We start from the raw sequence: 16,818 nt of genomic DNA on the forward strand, positions 1-16,818 counted from the left end.
AAAAAAGTAATGGAGCATGAAACTGGGCAGAAGAATGTTTTTGTTTTCACGGCAAAACCCTCAAATAAATATAGACACTGTAAACCTTTTTGACCATTTAATGCGGGGATTGTGTAATTGTAAAGGGAGTAAATACTGGCCGCTTGCCAACATGAAAACCACGAATTTGCCATTGATCACAGACTATCTTGTTGCACACGCACGCACACACACGCACGCACACACACACACACACACACCCTCTATAATAGACCATTTTCGATTTAAATGAATGAAGAAAAACGTCTTCATATGCAAAGTGAGGCCGTGACGGAGCTCGGTGCCACCACTGTGGGAGCCGCTGCTCCGCGGTCCAGAGGAACAGGCAGGTCTAGCGCCCCCCTAAGTTGACAGCCATAACCCTCCATCCAATCCACGGGGACAGGACCGCGGCTCCGTCAGTTTCTTCCCCTGCTCTTGAGCGCCCGGCGATGCGGTGCTGAGTAGGTGAGAGCATCGCGAAGGACACACGGACGGACGCCCGCTGCCCGCCGCTGAAGGTAAGGACGAGGGGAGCCCGCGGCAGAACCGGCGGACACTGATTGTTGGACATCATTTCCAAGACAAGCCAGGCGCTGCATTTTGACAGCTGGGTAAATCAGTGTTGTTTACAACAGGCTGAGTGGGATGTAGCTTATGCAGCCCTCCGCAATGCAGAAATGTTAACGATTTGGATACGAAGAAACTGAATTGTGCATTTTTTTTAATTTTTTTTTGGTGCCGTGGTAAAGATGCGGAAAGATACTGTGCGTGCACTGTGGTCGTGTGCTTGGAGGCGAGGATGGTGTTATATGATCTGCTGCACATCCTGACATGCACTTCCCTCTCCAAAACACCAGCCGTTGCACGGGGCAGATGTGATTATTTAGCGATATTTTTTCCAGCCCCGCGTAGGACATCTGCTTTGGAAAGTCGGAGTAATAAAGTCAGGTTTAATTACAAAACGCCAGAGGCCATAGAGCCTAATAGCGCCGCACATACCGATGATGATTCAAACTGCTGCCTGCCTTATAGCCAAAAGATTTAAGAAGCACCACTGTGACACTTTCATCTGGGGTGGAACTAAAACGCATGTCCCGGTGTTAGCGCCGCGTTTGATTGAGACGTGTGGTTCGACTCTGTCATCTTTGCTGGCAGATTGAGCTGTAATGCTTAGTAATGGCCCATTGCAGGGTTATTCTGTGATGTGAGGTGCTGGAGAGGGTGTCATGGGCGCGTCCTGACTCACCAGACTAGGCTTCAGTGGGTAGAAACTGTTACATACTACATGTTGCCCAAAGTGAGGTTCAGGGACTTCCAGAGGTCCTTAAGAGATTTCCAATGGGATCTTCAAGATGAAACAGAGTGATGAGGAGTAGAGTGTGTATATTATTTGACTCATTGTGTAAAAAGATGATGGAGCTTTCAGTCACTTTGATTATCTCTCTTTAGTCATGCAACTACTGATTTATAGTAAAGCACAGATGTGAAGTTTGTGGTCACATTCTGCATCTATGTGAGGCTCACTGACAGGAAAATGTTTTTTTTTTTTTTTTTAATCTGGCTGATCTCAATTAACTCACTGGCTCTGGTCACAGAGAATAAGACACATTATGTCTGCCCGCAACACGACCGCTCTACCACATAATGGGTTGATATTTAGATAAAGCCCAATTACAGTTTTCATAGTGCTGTTAACTACTGGCTGAAGTGCCTAGCTTCAAGACAGCAGAGTCTCATTTGAGCCGCCATAACTTCCCATAATGGACTAATGAGCGTGTCACTGCGATTTATGATTCAATCAATAACACCAAATTTGGTGCTTACAGAGCCAGAGTTTTTTTTTTGCTTTTTTGCAGGGAGGAATTCAATGAATCAGCACCTTGTACTTTGGAATATTACTCTCAAATTACCATTAATGCAGGTTCATGAACAGACTAAGAACTTACTATGTGTCTTCACTTGTTACTTCTTACTGCTAGTCCAGTACAAGCAAATATATAAGATGATCAGCTGATTAATGTCCGAACCACCTCTGGGCACTATGCTCCAAGACATTTTTGTCCCAGTATGTATTTACCATTCAGTGTATGAGATTCTTCACTGTGTGTGTCCTCACTGAATCAGAGCTGTAACGTGGCACAAAATGTCAGAGGGAATCCATGGCCGCCTGTCAGGTGAAGCACTTTATGAATTTTGCAAGCTTGACTGCTGCTAATGCATCCTGTACCGCCTTGTGTACACCCCGAGGACAGAACCTCTCCTTCATGCTACGTGAATGAATTTACCCTGCTCAGAAGTAGGCTAACCTACAGTGTGCAACATAGCATCTTTCGCTTCATCCCTGTCCTCTGCACCGAAATATGTCTGAACATAGGCTTTTGAATTTTGTAACAAGCTGTTCTCTGCCAGCACATTGGCTGCGGGGCCACAGTGGCAAGCATGATGAGGACCATTTTACATAACACAGTACACTGCAAGCAAGATGTTGCTGTTCCATGATGCGTCGCAGCATCGCAGAACAGCCTCAGCACCCATTAGTGTCACAGTCAAATGACTCAACATAAGCATGCACTTACTTCTGTTTCGATCTAGAGTTTCAGTCACACACATCCTGCCATATATTGTTGTGGACAGGCTAACCTCACCTGAGGCAGAAAAGAAGAGCTGTCTTTATCCTTCCCATCTAAACTTCACTTCATTCAACATCCAAATCATGAACATGAGAATCTAGGAGAGAGAGGGAGAGACGGTATGTTCTTTTCTGGTAGGGTATCTTTGCTGCACATTTATCCAGTACATTACGAGATTTTTATGTTCAGAAAGACAATGTTTTTCCCATTTTCCATGTCCTTTAAATACCATGGTCCTAATTGAAGCATAAGAGGAACCTTGGATGTTGGCCATATAAGACGGAGGCAGATTTAGAGTCATTTTAGGAGATTCGATCTTTTTCCAGATGTCCTTCCAAGCCCTGGGTGACGAATTCTTGGACAGAGAGTCAAAGCTGAGCAGAAGACAGATTTTGCATGTGATTTTGAGAGAAGGTTAAACAGATTGGCAGAGTTGGTATTTTGCAGCTTCAGGACAAGTTTGTTACACTGTTTGTGCTGTTGGGACTAAAAGCAGTGTCAGTCATGCTGGACGGAATACATCCTGTGGACTTGTCTCATTGTAAAAGGAAAGGGAACTAGACAGCCTATGCAGATGAACATTGTGTGCAGAGACATGCGCACAAACACCAGCCTTTATTGCTGCAACTGCCTTCACTGTGTGCCGTGCTTCTCTGTGTCCCGCTGACAAAACATGCAATGCTCTCGTCTCGGCGCTTCCAATAGATGGCTCAGCAATTTACACAGCGGCGATCAATAGTGAGATTCACTAATGGTACGGCAGTGAGGCAGAGACATGACGTCTTCTGTGTTTGCCTGGAGACAGACCGCTCGCTGTTCATGCCTGAGGAGGAGAAAGGGCCTCAGTCCCCATCGGCCATCCCCGGCTGTTTGAATACAGTGTGCACTATAGGCATTGATTCTCCCACTGTGGACTGCTCCCTGCTCTGCATGCATGTTACCCTATAGAGCCTATGTGGAGAGACTGATCTACCTGGCAGGAACTCAAAAAGACTTTGCACACCCCACCTGTCGACCACCAAATGTCATACTAAGCTATAAAGCTAATTTAAATGTCGTTAGTTCTTTTTGAAGCCGTTTCTGTTGTCATCTCGTAAAATGGTGATTCGTGTTTGCAATGGCAGTAGTTAGAGAGGAGAGCTGTGCAGGTTAGAAGGGAGACAGTTTACCAGTGGATTACATTTGCTGTTTTGGCTTCTCAAATGTAAGACATTTTTTTCTTGTCTGATGTCATCTGAATATCTTTGGATTTTTTTTTTTACTGTAGCTTGGACAAAACAATTGTAAGACTTGATCTTCAGCTTTAGGAAAAAATTTCAGCATTTTGTGGTACACACTATTGACCCAATAGATAACAAGCAGATTAATCCGTAATGTAAATATTAATTTGTTGTAGCCTTTATTCAGATGCAAAAATTAACAACCTGCTGAAACCATTAATGTCCACAGTGGAATTGTATAATTTCCTTCACAACACTTAAGTACTTGCTGAACTAAGCACACATCCATTGAAATTTTTCAGATCTGTCAAAGTATATGGTGACAGGCTAAGTTTTTATTAACATCCTCTCTGTAGTAGCCAAGGTATGATACACTTTTTTTTTTTGTTAATAAAGGAAAATCCTCCTTGTCTCGTCAGAAATTTGGATTGACATGAGTGACATGTCCTGACAGTTTCCACAGCAAATTTAGTTTCCACCTCTAACCAAAAATGCGGTGTGTCTTTTCCCTAAACATACTAAACATAGCTGTTAGTTATGAATGCATCTAATGTTGTGTATTATATAAGACTTTCCTCTAAAACCATTCAGCCGTTTGATTGAATAATATTTGTTTTGGTTTGTTTTGCCTTGGCTTGGCTGATGTTCTATTTCTGGGCTCCCTGTTGCCCACGTGGATCCAATGATCTTAAATTATTGCTCCCGGCACTTCAGGAGGCTACTTATTCTTCATGCCAGACCCCATATGAATAATTATTCAGCCACACTGGATTAAATTGTTTTAATGTGTATGTGCACAAAATAAATATATGCGCGTTGGAGTCATCGAGCTCATCCACGGTACATGATTTGCATCCGACACATCTATGATCAGCGCAGCCTGCAGAAATGGCCTTTTGTTGATTTACACAAAAGCAGCACAATGCTAAATTTATAAATAGATTTATTTGATATCAATTGCTGGAATTTTGTCTATTTATAGCAGTAAAGGTCCTTTTTTACTGACAAAGTAAAATAAGGTTTTGAAGAAGGGGCTCGGTTGTAAAAACAACAAGATCAAACTCCCATTTGGATATAACTTTAAGTGTCTTTTACAATACAACATGTAATCTCTTCCTCCTCTCGTTATCAGCATGATTTAGTTTGTTGATAAAATGTTGAGCTTCCTCTGGTTTGTGTGCCAAAGTGATGTCTCAATGAAAATCAGATTACTCCATTTTCATTAAGATAATGTGTAGTGGACAAGCAGGTAGTGTTCGGAAATGGCCTGGTATCTGCCCCTGCCACTCACGGGGGGAAAAAGGATGACTTTGATCAATGTTATCAAAGTGTTATCACAAAGTTCAGGAGAAGTTTCAGGTTCACTGATAACGATTCGTCTGTGGCCTTTTGGAGCATTGGAAGAGTTCAATTCCTCAAAAAACAAATTTAGATAAAAGTAAGAAATCACTGATTAACTGTGTTAATGTCAAACTACTGTCATCCCACGTATTACTTTGAAATCATGTCTTTATTATTTGCAGTTTAAGTCTTAATTTCTATGTTCCAGACATTTGCATGTTTTAAGTTGATGATTTTTTTTTCTACAGTTAGGAGCCATTAAAATGTATAAGTAGGTTAAATCTGACAAGACTTCGTGTCTTTTCTCTGATATTTCACTCTGAAATATTTTTAGACTTTACAATCAAAGTAAATCTTCTGGGATTTATGGGCTCAATTAGAAAGAGATTACAAACGTGTGCCCTAATTTGGGTTAACAGCATGATCAGCCTTTTTTTTCTGACAATATTTGTCTTCCTCCATTGCAGTGCCTGCCCTGAAATTGTTTGTTTGCTTATTAGCAGGGCAAAACTTATCTGGCTGTGATGCATTCAATTTCTGCAGTAATATCAAGAGTTATTTGCTCATCAAAGAGCTAATTACAGTTGGGTTGTTGTTAGCTAGCGCTAAAGAGATTTGTCTTTAATGATGATAAGAAGCACAAGTGACAACACTACAAGGTTAGCAAGTTCAGAGGACAGTTTTCCCTAATTAAGTAGTCAAATTTAATGTGAATGGGTCTTAATTAAACTGCTTCTCAAAGTGTCATATTATCTCTCGTGCATTTGTTTTGGTTTTCGCTGAGCAGGGATACTGCATTGTGTTACACACAGTGGACTGACTTCTCACATGGGAGTCCTGTGCCATCTGTTTTTGCACCTTCGTAGCTGCAGTCAGATACATTGTTTACAGGGCTGCTGAGAGGCAGCACAGCCAGATGACACTACACGCTATTTTGGTCCTGTAAAAGATGGCTTTCAATTTCATGCCATTTGAAAATCAGTGGAGTATGTCTGATGTATTCCCTGGGATTTCAACCGAGTGTTGCACTGTACAAAACATTTGTTTACAAGTAAACGATTCATCTGTGGAAATATTTTGATTTCTATCATGGTGTTACAGAACCTTTTATAAAGTCCGGATCACTAACAATCACCTTTGGGCAAGCTCTGCATTTGAAGGATAATTTTTTTTATGGAGCAGAGGAGATGTGTTGATGTTTGACGCCAGCAAAGTCGTACCTATAACACTGTTCCCTTTTGACATGTAGTAATTTATCCCATAATCTGCACAAGAAAGCTAGTATTCAGCATCATTTAGGTGATAAGACTACTTCTGTATTTTTCCTCATTGATATTCTCAGTAACGTGCTGCATCGTTTGGAATTTAATCCTATTTAATGAGCATTCATTATGGGCGTGTGAAAGCTTACTATAGCTTCAACTGCTTTCACTGTTATCTTATAGTGCTGGGGATAAAGAGCCAGCTTGATGGTGGAGGGAAGTCTCCAATTAAGGTACGAAAGCGTCTTTCTCAGTGGGGCCAACCCACTCTTGGGGCCTTTGAGCAAGGCCTGTTGCTATGGTGCTGGGAACATGCGTGCAAGACAGGAACACAAATTCACCCACATGCCAGTTCAGCATGCAAGGCTCTCAAGCAAAACTACACTCCTCTGCTGACTCTGCTCCTTTTTCATGTGTGGCTTATGTTGTTTTTCATAAGTGTATGTTGCGTCATGATGACGCTGCACGCTGGACATGGTTTTCAGCCTTCTTACCCAGTTATGACATCTCCAACATGGGTTTTGAAAGGAATAGCAGACTGATAGGGTCAAGGGGGATTCCTACATAAATCTAAAGTGTTCCTGGTGAGAAGAATACTGATTGTTTTGCCGGCTGATCCTTCGACTTCTGGGCGAGGGATTGTTGAAGTGTTTGGGTAGAAGGCTAATCGCTGAGAGCTCGGAGGCAAAAGCTTCCTGGCACGTGGAGCGAATACTGAGGAAGTTGAGCTCTTGGGAAGCCTCATTATACATTTAGGGGCGTCCTGTTTTCCCCCTCTCTGGACAGCTGGACGGCTAAATTGTTTGTGGATCAATAGTTTAGCTTCCTATTGGCTCTGCAGAATGAGTGAAGTGCAAGAAATCCCATTACCCTTGGCAGAGATGGGAGGCATAGCACTAGGAGCCTCAGCGAGTGCTATTGCTATGCCCACTATTCAATCAGCCTGTTTGTTTACCTGCAGTGTTCCTGCTGAGACCACCCATGGCCATTTCACTAATTTCCCTTTTAACGTCTATTTTCTTCGCCACGCAATTTATCCATAAATATTGCATAATATTTCCATTTGGTTATAAAATCATGCTTTAAGCAAAGTATTTTTAAATCATTCCCCGGTTGCTTTCATTTCCGGGAGACTGCCAATCACTAAGGGATCTTTACATACAGGATCTATTGAAAATGATAAGGTTGCATTGTGCTCCATTACACACCAGCTGATTGCATATTAATGCTGCTTATTATGACCAGAGACTGGCTGCTGCCTGTCTGTATTGATTCCACACTTATTTGCCTGCTGTTTTTCAGCTCAGCTCTTTAGCTATGTTAAAGGCAGAGAGAGAGAAAAGGGGTAGAGAGAGAAGGAAGGAGGGGGAGGTTGAGGGTATTATGAGAAACAGAAAAGGACAAAACATTTGGAGCTCCCCTTTCATTCCTCAGATCAGTGTAACCACAAATAAAAGCTGTGGCTGTGGCAGGCGGTGGGCAGTGGGCCGCCGCTGTCCTCTCCTGGTCAGCCTCCGAGCTCCGGGGTCGTCGGCTGCATCTCTACATGAAGAGGCCATTGATGCGGGCGACATTAGCATTCGGTGTAGGCGAGCACAGCAAACAGGTTGGTTTTCCATTTCACACTAACAAACCTGTTCCCTCTGGAGCCTCTCAAAGGGTCTCAAATCAACCCTCTTGTTGCATCGCTAATGAGTGTGAATAAAGGAGGTCAAAGAATGCTTATGTAGCCTCCCTCGGCCCAAGGAGTGTCCTCTTTGTATAAATCCCCGTTCTGCCAACTGACACATCAAGGCAGTGCTTTTTAGCTGGCGTGACACTGTCACATTTGGCTCCCAAACTCACAAGGTGATGTAATGACCTGCGTCATGTTTTCTCTTAGTACTAGCAGGACAATGCACCAGCACTAATAGCTTCCGACAAACTCCTCTAAAATGTCCCCGAACAAAAGTTGTTCTTTTGGGTTGGCATATTATTACTCAGATCTGAATCCACCATTCTGGGGAAATTGTGTGACTTATATGAGACTTGTGCACTAATTATGCTACAGATTCTTTTCCTTGGCTGAGTTTGTAGCTGCAGGAGCTTCTGTTGCAATCTGCTAATTCATGCCACTGACATTATTCTCACAATTTTACTTAGCAACAGCAATTTGCCCGCAAGAAGAAGTGGCTAATATTACCCCATAAAAAATAACACATGCTGTTTTTGGTGTTCACCAGTGTGCATTTTAATTATCATGAGTCAGAGTAGTGCTTGAGCAAGTTATCCACGAGAGCGCAGACGAAGGAAAGCCAGCTTCTTAATTATGGACCTTTTTCTTCGGCTGCCGTACATTTCAGCCTCACATCTCATTACTGGCTGTCTGGACTGATGGAGGTGCCAGCAATCACAACACGAATTCCCTATCTGACTGCAAATATATCTCACATCATGAGGAAAATAAGCCATGCATGCATATTAAAAAGTATTTGATTGGAGTTCAGTAGGGCACGGCGGCGGACAGCTTCCGTACTGTATGTGTGGGCCTGGTGCTGAAATGTGTCAGTAGTACTCTGGCTAGTGTCACTGGTTGGATTATTCATGAGGAAGGTGTAATGGGCATGAGTGGAGGAAAGGGCATCCAGAGGTGAATCTGACTGAGAGAAAGAGCACCGAATCCTTTTTCTCTCCTGTGCTCTTTTCACACATGCCTCCCCCTCCTTGCAGTGCTCTGACTCTTATCTGCAACACACAGCTCCACTCATGCTGCACACACAGAGCCATAGTGTGTGGAGGACAGGCAGAGCGAAGGGCGCAGTGTCACTGTAAGGCAAGCATACATACACCTCCCCATACACACTCACAAACACATTCATTTGCACAATGGATAGCAAGAGGAGAGGTTGTGCTTCTCTTAATTCCCCTGCAGCAACGCAGGACAACAAGACAATGGAAAACACTGCTCCTCTACATGACAGAAGGGGGATGGAAATTACTGTGTTTAGAGAGACTGCTGGAATACCTTATGTTATTCACACTGACCCATGACAGACTGCATTATGATCTGACTCCAGAACAATGAATGAAATGGTTGCCAAAATATATAGATGTTTGCCTATAAACAATAGTTTACAAAAGATATTTTGAATAAAAAACAAAACGGAGGAAAAGATCCTGGTTAACATATTGTAAATAAGTAGTAATTTATTGATAAAGATTTTATCGAAGGGTTAATTTGGGGACTACAATTGCTCTTCTTATTGAGGAGAGTTAGCAGAGATGATTGGAAAACTCTCACATCTGTGAAAGGTCCCATATTTTACACTTCTCTGTTTTGCAGGTTTGAATCTACAAGAAGATATTTTTGTAGTTTTAAGTACCAAAACCCATCCTAATATAGTTTTACATCTCTCTTTAACTTGTTTCCGTAGGTCTACCAAGAACAGGCTGTTTTGTGTCTGCACCTTTAAGGTGCATTGATATCAATGACCCTCTCTTCTGATTGGCTGACTTTTTTCTGAGTCAACCAAATTAGAGTGACGCATGACTTTGTACTTGCAGTTTGCTAACTCCGCAACAGACTGACTGCTTTGTGTTTTCCTCCACGTAAAAGGTTGAACAGTGGGCTGTGCTAAGGGCGGATGTGCAACGTGCAGGAGTTTATGACATCACAAACGTATGGAGGTCCAAACTGCACAGTTGCCAAATATGGGCTGTGTGTATTTCTTCGTGGACTGAGCGTTTTAACACTTGCTCATTGTTAATGTAGCACCTGCACCTTCATTATATTTCACAAACAAAGAGAAATTGGAAATTTATGTTGAGCCAGGTAGACAGGTGGATTAACTTAAAACAAAATCTTCTTAAAATATGTCACTTCACAGACTATTTCTCCTAAGTGGGATTTCCTGGAGTCTTGTCATGACCCTGAGATTGTTAGGCACCGTGGTAGACATTTCCCCTTCTTCCAGTCTTTATGCCAAGATATTATAACATTCTCCTACATACATGAGAATGGTACCAAACTTCTTATTAAGTAACTAGCAAAAAGGTAAATAAGAGCTTTTTGTAAAATGTCAAACGACTCCCTTGAAAGTGTAACTGAAATGTCATGATTATTAAATGAACAAGTTTCTTCCATTTTTATGTAAAGTCCTTGATATTTGTTCCTCTGAATAAAATATGGCAGGTTATTTGACAATACTTGTAGTCTGAAAGGCAGAGTATAGGTTGTTAAACTACCCAGTAAGCCATGAGGAACAAAACTAGAAAACCTTTTACAAAGTTTTAAAACTACTGTTCAGTGTTGTACTTTTACTGCCACAACGCAATGAATACATCCCAGAAAACTGTGGGTGAACAGAAGGGCACTGTAAGTTTAGAGAAGTCATGCAAAAGCATTTGTGTGCAGCATAATATAGGAACATTCTTTTAACCTAGTTTGGCTTTCTTGCTGCAGTTGGAGAGAATAAGGCGAGCTTGATTGAAAATGCCGTAAACCATGCGTGGATTGCCTGATCTTTAGCAGCAGTTGGACTGCACACAAACAGTTTCGTAACAGGGAAGAGATCATTTCCTTACGTAGTGATAATCTGGCTGCTATCAGAAAGCTCTCACACATCTGCATCTCCTTGTGCTGACACACTCAAGTAATATCAAGATTAATCAAGTTTATGTTGGAAGATTTCAGTTCATACATCACATTGTGAAGTTATCTACCTGCCTGTCTTCTGGCCTGCATCTGATCTAAGATCTTGTTTTCAATATGCCTCTCTGCTCTTTTCTGTTGTTTTAAGTGGGCACCTGTTCTGTGTTGTGAGCCATGATCACATGGGGTGACTTGGCCAAGAGGCACCAGATGACTCGGGTCTTTGCCCAGACCGTTCTCATTGTCAGTCGGCACATACACTGCTCTCCAACAGGCTGTCTGACTGTGGCCATGTGCTCAGCAGTAAACACGTGACTCGGTCTGTTTACATGGACACTTTGTACCAGACGTCAGCGTATTTGATAGAGAGGGCCTGCAAATATTGCATGCCTGTTTAAATTAACAGAATCTTTTGATCGTTAGAAAATAAATAATCAACAAAAAACTGTAAATAACTTATTATGTCAGCAAATATGAGTGTCTCAGCTGTCACACTGAGGTTTCTGGCAATTAAAATAAGAGCTCATGCTGACTTTTTTTTTTTAAATAGTACATACAGCTTTTCAATGAAGGAGTACTTGAGAGCCAAATATCAGGAGAATATTTTTTTTTACACATAAATGCACCCATTGAGAGAAACTGTGGAGCCTGCAGTGGCACAAGTAGTGGAGGAAGACATCCTGATGGGTATGCATGAATATGCATGCTGCTTCTTAAAAGCACTGGCACAGACTGATACAGTAGGGCAGTCAATGGGTTCACAAAGCAGGCTTTGTCTTGTCTACTTTCAACTCTGGAGGAGGTGTCTGAGCCTCTTGTTTGAACTGCTCTGCCCAAAAGTCCCACTGGAGAACTTCAGAGGGGGAAATCTCTAATCTTAGGAAAATCTTTAAATCTTACAAATGCCATATGAGGAACCATATTTTGTATTAATTACATTTCCTCACCCACTACTTAATTTATTATTTATCAATAAGATTGTGGGGTGTTTACAGTCCTACCCAACTTGGAATTATGATGTTTCATTCGGGATTCATTGAGTGGAAGTCAGTTTAATTAATAATTTAGTTACCAAAGTAAACAACCCAGCATGTGTCTTGTTCTCTAGAGATCTTTAAAAAGGCCTGTATAGTGTGTTCTCCTCAACCTGTTTTCATGGTTCAAACATACAGGCACCGATGCTGTTCAGACAGTAAGTGGGAAGGGATTTGTTTGTCTGTTTTTCATTCCCTGGAATAATCATCAGTCATCTGTCCACATGTGGCTTTGAGAGAAATATGGAAATAGGAAATATTCAAAGTAAACAAATCTCTGCCAGGCTTGGTGTCTTTAAGCTGCAAATTGTGCAATGCCGCCCTTGGCAAAAAGACTGTTGTTGCATCAAAGCTATAGTAGCATTGGGACTACAACAGCTGCACCACATTAAATTTATCATTCCCAAAGTTTGAGCATGTCCAAACGCTGAACCTGTTGCCCCTGTCTGTTAGGAGAAAATTGTTCTGTTACTCACAAACTAACGTGAGAAGCAAACCCACAATCTCCAAGGCTGGAACAGTTAGTTCCGGCCTCCCCCCGCCTGCGCACCACAGACCATTGTTTTGTATTCCTCCTTCCAAACTGTTATCACTTTCCCATGAACAGGGACTGCCCCTGCTCAGCTATGTTGTACATAAGCTTCTGCTATAAATAAAGGAAGAAGGAGCTGTTCAGCGCGACTCTGTCATAGCGACGTGTGTGCGCTGTGCAGGGTGCCCTTTGTACAAAGTAAGATTCTGTGTCTGACTTCTTTGTTGTTCTCTACACAGGTCGAGTGATAATCTGTAGGATTCTCCCGACACTGTCTTTCTCTTCAATGCTTTGGTTTTCATTCATTTTTCTGCAGCCTGTATGAATCTGTGAGGTTTGACATAAGAGTATGAGTGAAGTTGTGGCTACAAGTTTCCCTACAGGGACGTATTCTGCAGAGGAAATAAAAAAAGAAACACATCCGCTGTTGGCATATTCAGACACATTGTTGTAATATAAACATTCAGCAACCCACCACACTTTGGGAAGGAAATCTGGGACATAAGAATCATGTAAAAAGGAAGTACTTTGGAAATTGTTGGCTTTTGACATATTTGAACAACCATAAATTTGATCCTCTTTGATAAATCTGTTTCTTCAAGAATGTATTCAACTGTGAAATATCAAAAGATATAATATTCTTCTGTGGAAATACTACACTCTTGGAATCAGAAACAAGTATTTCTCCCTTTAGCAGAAATACGTTATCGTAGGTGTTTTGCCTCTGCGGCTAACATGTTTGCTGTCCCTGTAGTAAACTTTGTCTTTGATTTGTCTGCCCACAACACATTATTCCAAAAGGCCTGGTCTTTGCCTACATGTTCATTGGCAGAGTTACCTGCAGCTCCTGGGATAAAATTTTGGATTCTTGGAGATCTCGTTTTGGCTGAATTTGCTGGGGCGGCTCATCCTTGACAAAGTAGCAGTCATATAGAATCTACGCCGCTTGTAGATGATTTTTCTTACAGCTGAATTATTTATTTCAACTAATTTAGAGATCTTTTTAAATCCCTGGCCAGACTCGTAGGCATCAACAATCTTTATCTGAAAGCCTTTGAGAGCTCTTTCGATCTTGACATGACAACCCGACACACTTCCACAACAAAGAGAGCACCAGACCCTTGATGTCAGATGTTTACATAAGAAAGGTTCTACCTGTCACTCTCTGAGGAGGTTCTGAACACTGGAACCGAATCTTGAACCTCTCACTCTAATTTAAAGAATTTAAAGGTGTGATAGATGTAGGGGTGCACTTACTTTTTTACATGTGACTAATCTATTTTATTCATTTCTAAATTTAATGCATTTTTTTTTTATAGTATCACCTTTATTAAGTTTCAAAGAGGATCAAGTTTTTGCTTGAGAAAATATGTCAAAATACTAACAGTTTTCATGTACCTACTTTTCTGTATGAGTGTATGTACTACTTTATGTACTAATTTATAATCTAAGTGGTCAAAACGGGCACCTGCTTTACTGTACATTTGAATCCTCAGAGTAATTACTGTATAAACAAGACCAATAAAACCTCACTGCACTGCATCATGGCACGAAAGGATATTTCACTCGGCGTGAGAGTCTGTGCTGACTCCAGTGCAAACAGAGCGTTTATCATAATGGCAAAGTGAGTGAAAGGCTAATGGTAAAGTAATGGGGCTGTTTTCTTCCTCAGTAAATTAGAGAGGGAGGAAGTAGCAGAGTAGCATGAGAATGGAGGAAAACTAGCAACACCCATTGGGACAGAAGAAGAGGATAACTGTCAACAAATTACATAAATACATCTAAAAACAACAGAAAATAAATTTGACAAACAAGAGCGCTGACTGACATGTTCTTTCATTCACGTGAACGCAGATAATAAAGCTAATTCAGGGTCACAAATGACTGAAGATCCCTTTTAATTTCTGTGTCTCTTCAATGAGACTGACTGAACTTGTTCAGTTAAGCTAGATTTGTCTGAATGTATTGAGGAAATACATTTAGAGCATTAGTTTTGGCCTTTTCACAGACTTTGATGAAAAATACAGAATAACACCAAACCTATCATTTAAACATTCTTTGGTTGTTTTCGTGAAACAGTGGGAAACAGCAGAGCAAACAGCCGCACCAGAAACGAGCCTTCTCCTGTAATCGTCCTAATTATGGTGTCGACTGATTGAAGCAGTGATACCGAGGCATCAGTACCGCATTAATCAATCAATACTGAACAACTGATCCAGCATCTCTGACTCAGATTTACCTGAGCTGTACTGACAAACATTGATGAATCTCCTGTCGGATTCTGTTTCTCAGGCGCTCCTTTGTAATAATATACATGTATGACTTGATTGGTGAACAACAATTATTGGGTGCTGTCTCAGCCACATCCACAAAGACGTTGCTGTATCGCTGGCAGTGAAAAGCATCTTGTTTGTCTCTGAACATCACTGACATGTTTTGTTTCTCAATGGTCATTATGTCCTCTTGTGCTTGAAAGCTCTTTTTTTCTCCTGTCACTTAAAAATATCTTTGACTGGTGGTGAAAAGCTCCACTTAAATATTGGAGCGAGGAAACACTGGACTCTTCAGCTCACTTGCACTTCTAGTGCAGTGTCAACATACTTATTCACACACATCCACACACTCACTCACTTGGGAGTTGCTGGGTTTCTCTGACAAAGCTGGAGGAAAAAAATGCTGAAATTAAGCAGTGTATGGAGGAGAGGACTGTTTGGTTTGACCTTGTGTCAAACCGCTGCAGAGGAAGGGAAAGATTACAGCCGTTATACAAAGTTCTGTTTCGGCTAATAGTCCCCACTTCAAGATTTCTCTGCTTAAACCTCACCAGCCATGTTTTCAAACAGTCTTCTGAGCAGACCTGGATAATGAAGACAGAATAGCCCAAAGGTGACATGTTGCTTGTGAAGAGGAAAAGGAGGGAGAGGGCAGTGATGGACAATGTTCTCTGTATTTAGGCTGAATGCTTTGATGTGTAGAGTAGTCAGTATATCTAACAGTGGTGTGAAAAAGTGCTTCCTGATTTATTTTTTTTGCATGTTTGTCACACTTAAATGTTTCAGATCATCAAACAAATTTAAATATTAGTCAAAGATAACACAAGTAAACACAAAATGCAGTTTTTAAATGAAGGTTTTTATTAAGGGAGAAAAAAACAATCCAAACCCACATGGCCCTGTGTGAAAAAGTGTTTGCCCAATAAACCTAATAACTGGTTGGGCCACCCTTAGCAGCAACAACTGCAATCAAGCGTTTGCGATAACTTGCGATGAGTCTTTTACGGCGCTGTGGAGGAATTTTGGCCCACTCATTTTTGCAGAGTTGTTGTAATTCAGCCACATTAGAGGGTTTTCCAGCACCAACCGCCTTTTTAAGGTCATGCCACAGCATGGTTGGCCGGCCACTCCTGGGAAGGTTCACCACTGTTACATGTTTTCTCCATTTGTGGATAATGGCTCTCACTGTGGTTTGCTGGAGTCCCAAAGCTTTAGAAATGGCTTTATAACCTTTTCCAGACTGATAGATCTCAATTACTTTCTTTCTCATTTGTTCCTGAATTTCTTTGGATCTCAGCATGGTGTCTAGCTTTTGAGGATCTTTCGGTCTCCATCACTTTGTCAGGCAGGTCCTATTGAAGTGATATATTGATAGAGAACAGGTGTGTCAGTAATCAGGCCTGGGTGTGGCTAGAGAAATTGAACTCAGGTGTGATAAACCACAGTTAAGTTATGTTTTAACAGGAGGCGGCGAACACTTTTTCACACAGGGCCATGTGGGTTTGGATTTTTTTTTTTTTCTCCCTTAATAATAAAAACCTTCATTTAAAAACGGCATTTTGTGTTTACTAGTGTTATCTTTGACTGATATTTAAATTTGTTTGATGATCTGAAACATTTAAGTGTGACAGACATGCAAAAAAAAAAATTTGGAAATCAGGAAGAAGGCAAACATTTTTCCACACCACTGTAATATATCGATGTGAGAAGGAGATCCTGGTTGTTTGTGTAAACCACGTTAGTTTTTACCAGCAACTAAAGGGTTAACTCACACATGCAGTACCGACGTCCACCAGAGGGGCGCTCTCGTGCACGTCGGGAGATCAAAGCCGTCTCCCGGGAGACGACCCTTTATGCCGCGAACGAAACAGCAGC

General features: G+C 41.5%; 1 protein-coding gene across 1 annotated transcript in view; it reads left to right on the forward strand.

Moving 5' to 3' along the window:
- The first annotated feature begins 333 nt into the window (after positions 1-333).
- The window catches only part of cntn1a (contactin 1a), a 69,743-nt gene continuing 53,258 nt past the window's right edge, over positions 334-16,818 (forward strand). Inside the window, exon 1 of the mRNA XM_069695251.1 lies at positions 334-632. The gene's annotated coding sequence lies outside the window, so the exon portion shown is untranslated. The remainder of the gene's footprint in view (positions 633-16,818) is intronic.

Source organism: Brachyistius frenatus, unplaced genomic scaffold, assembly GCF_029030835.1.
Source record: "Brachyistius frenatus isolate BFR_SWC_R1_liver_20210118 unplaced genomic scaffold, ASM2903083v1 Contig_19, whole genome shotgun sequence".
Taxonomy (NCBI): Eukaryota; Metazoa; Chordata; class Actinopteri; family Embiotocidae; genus Brachyistius; species Brachyistius frenatus.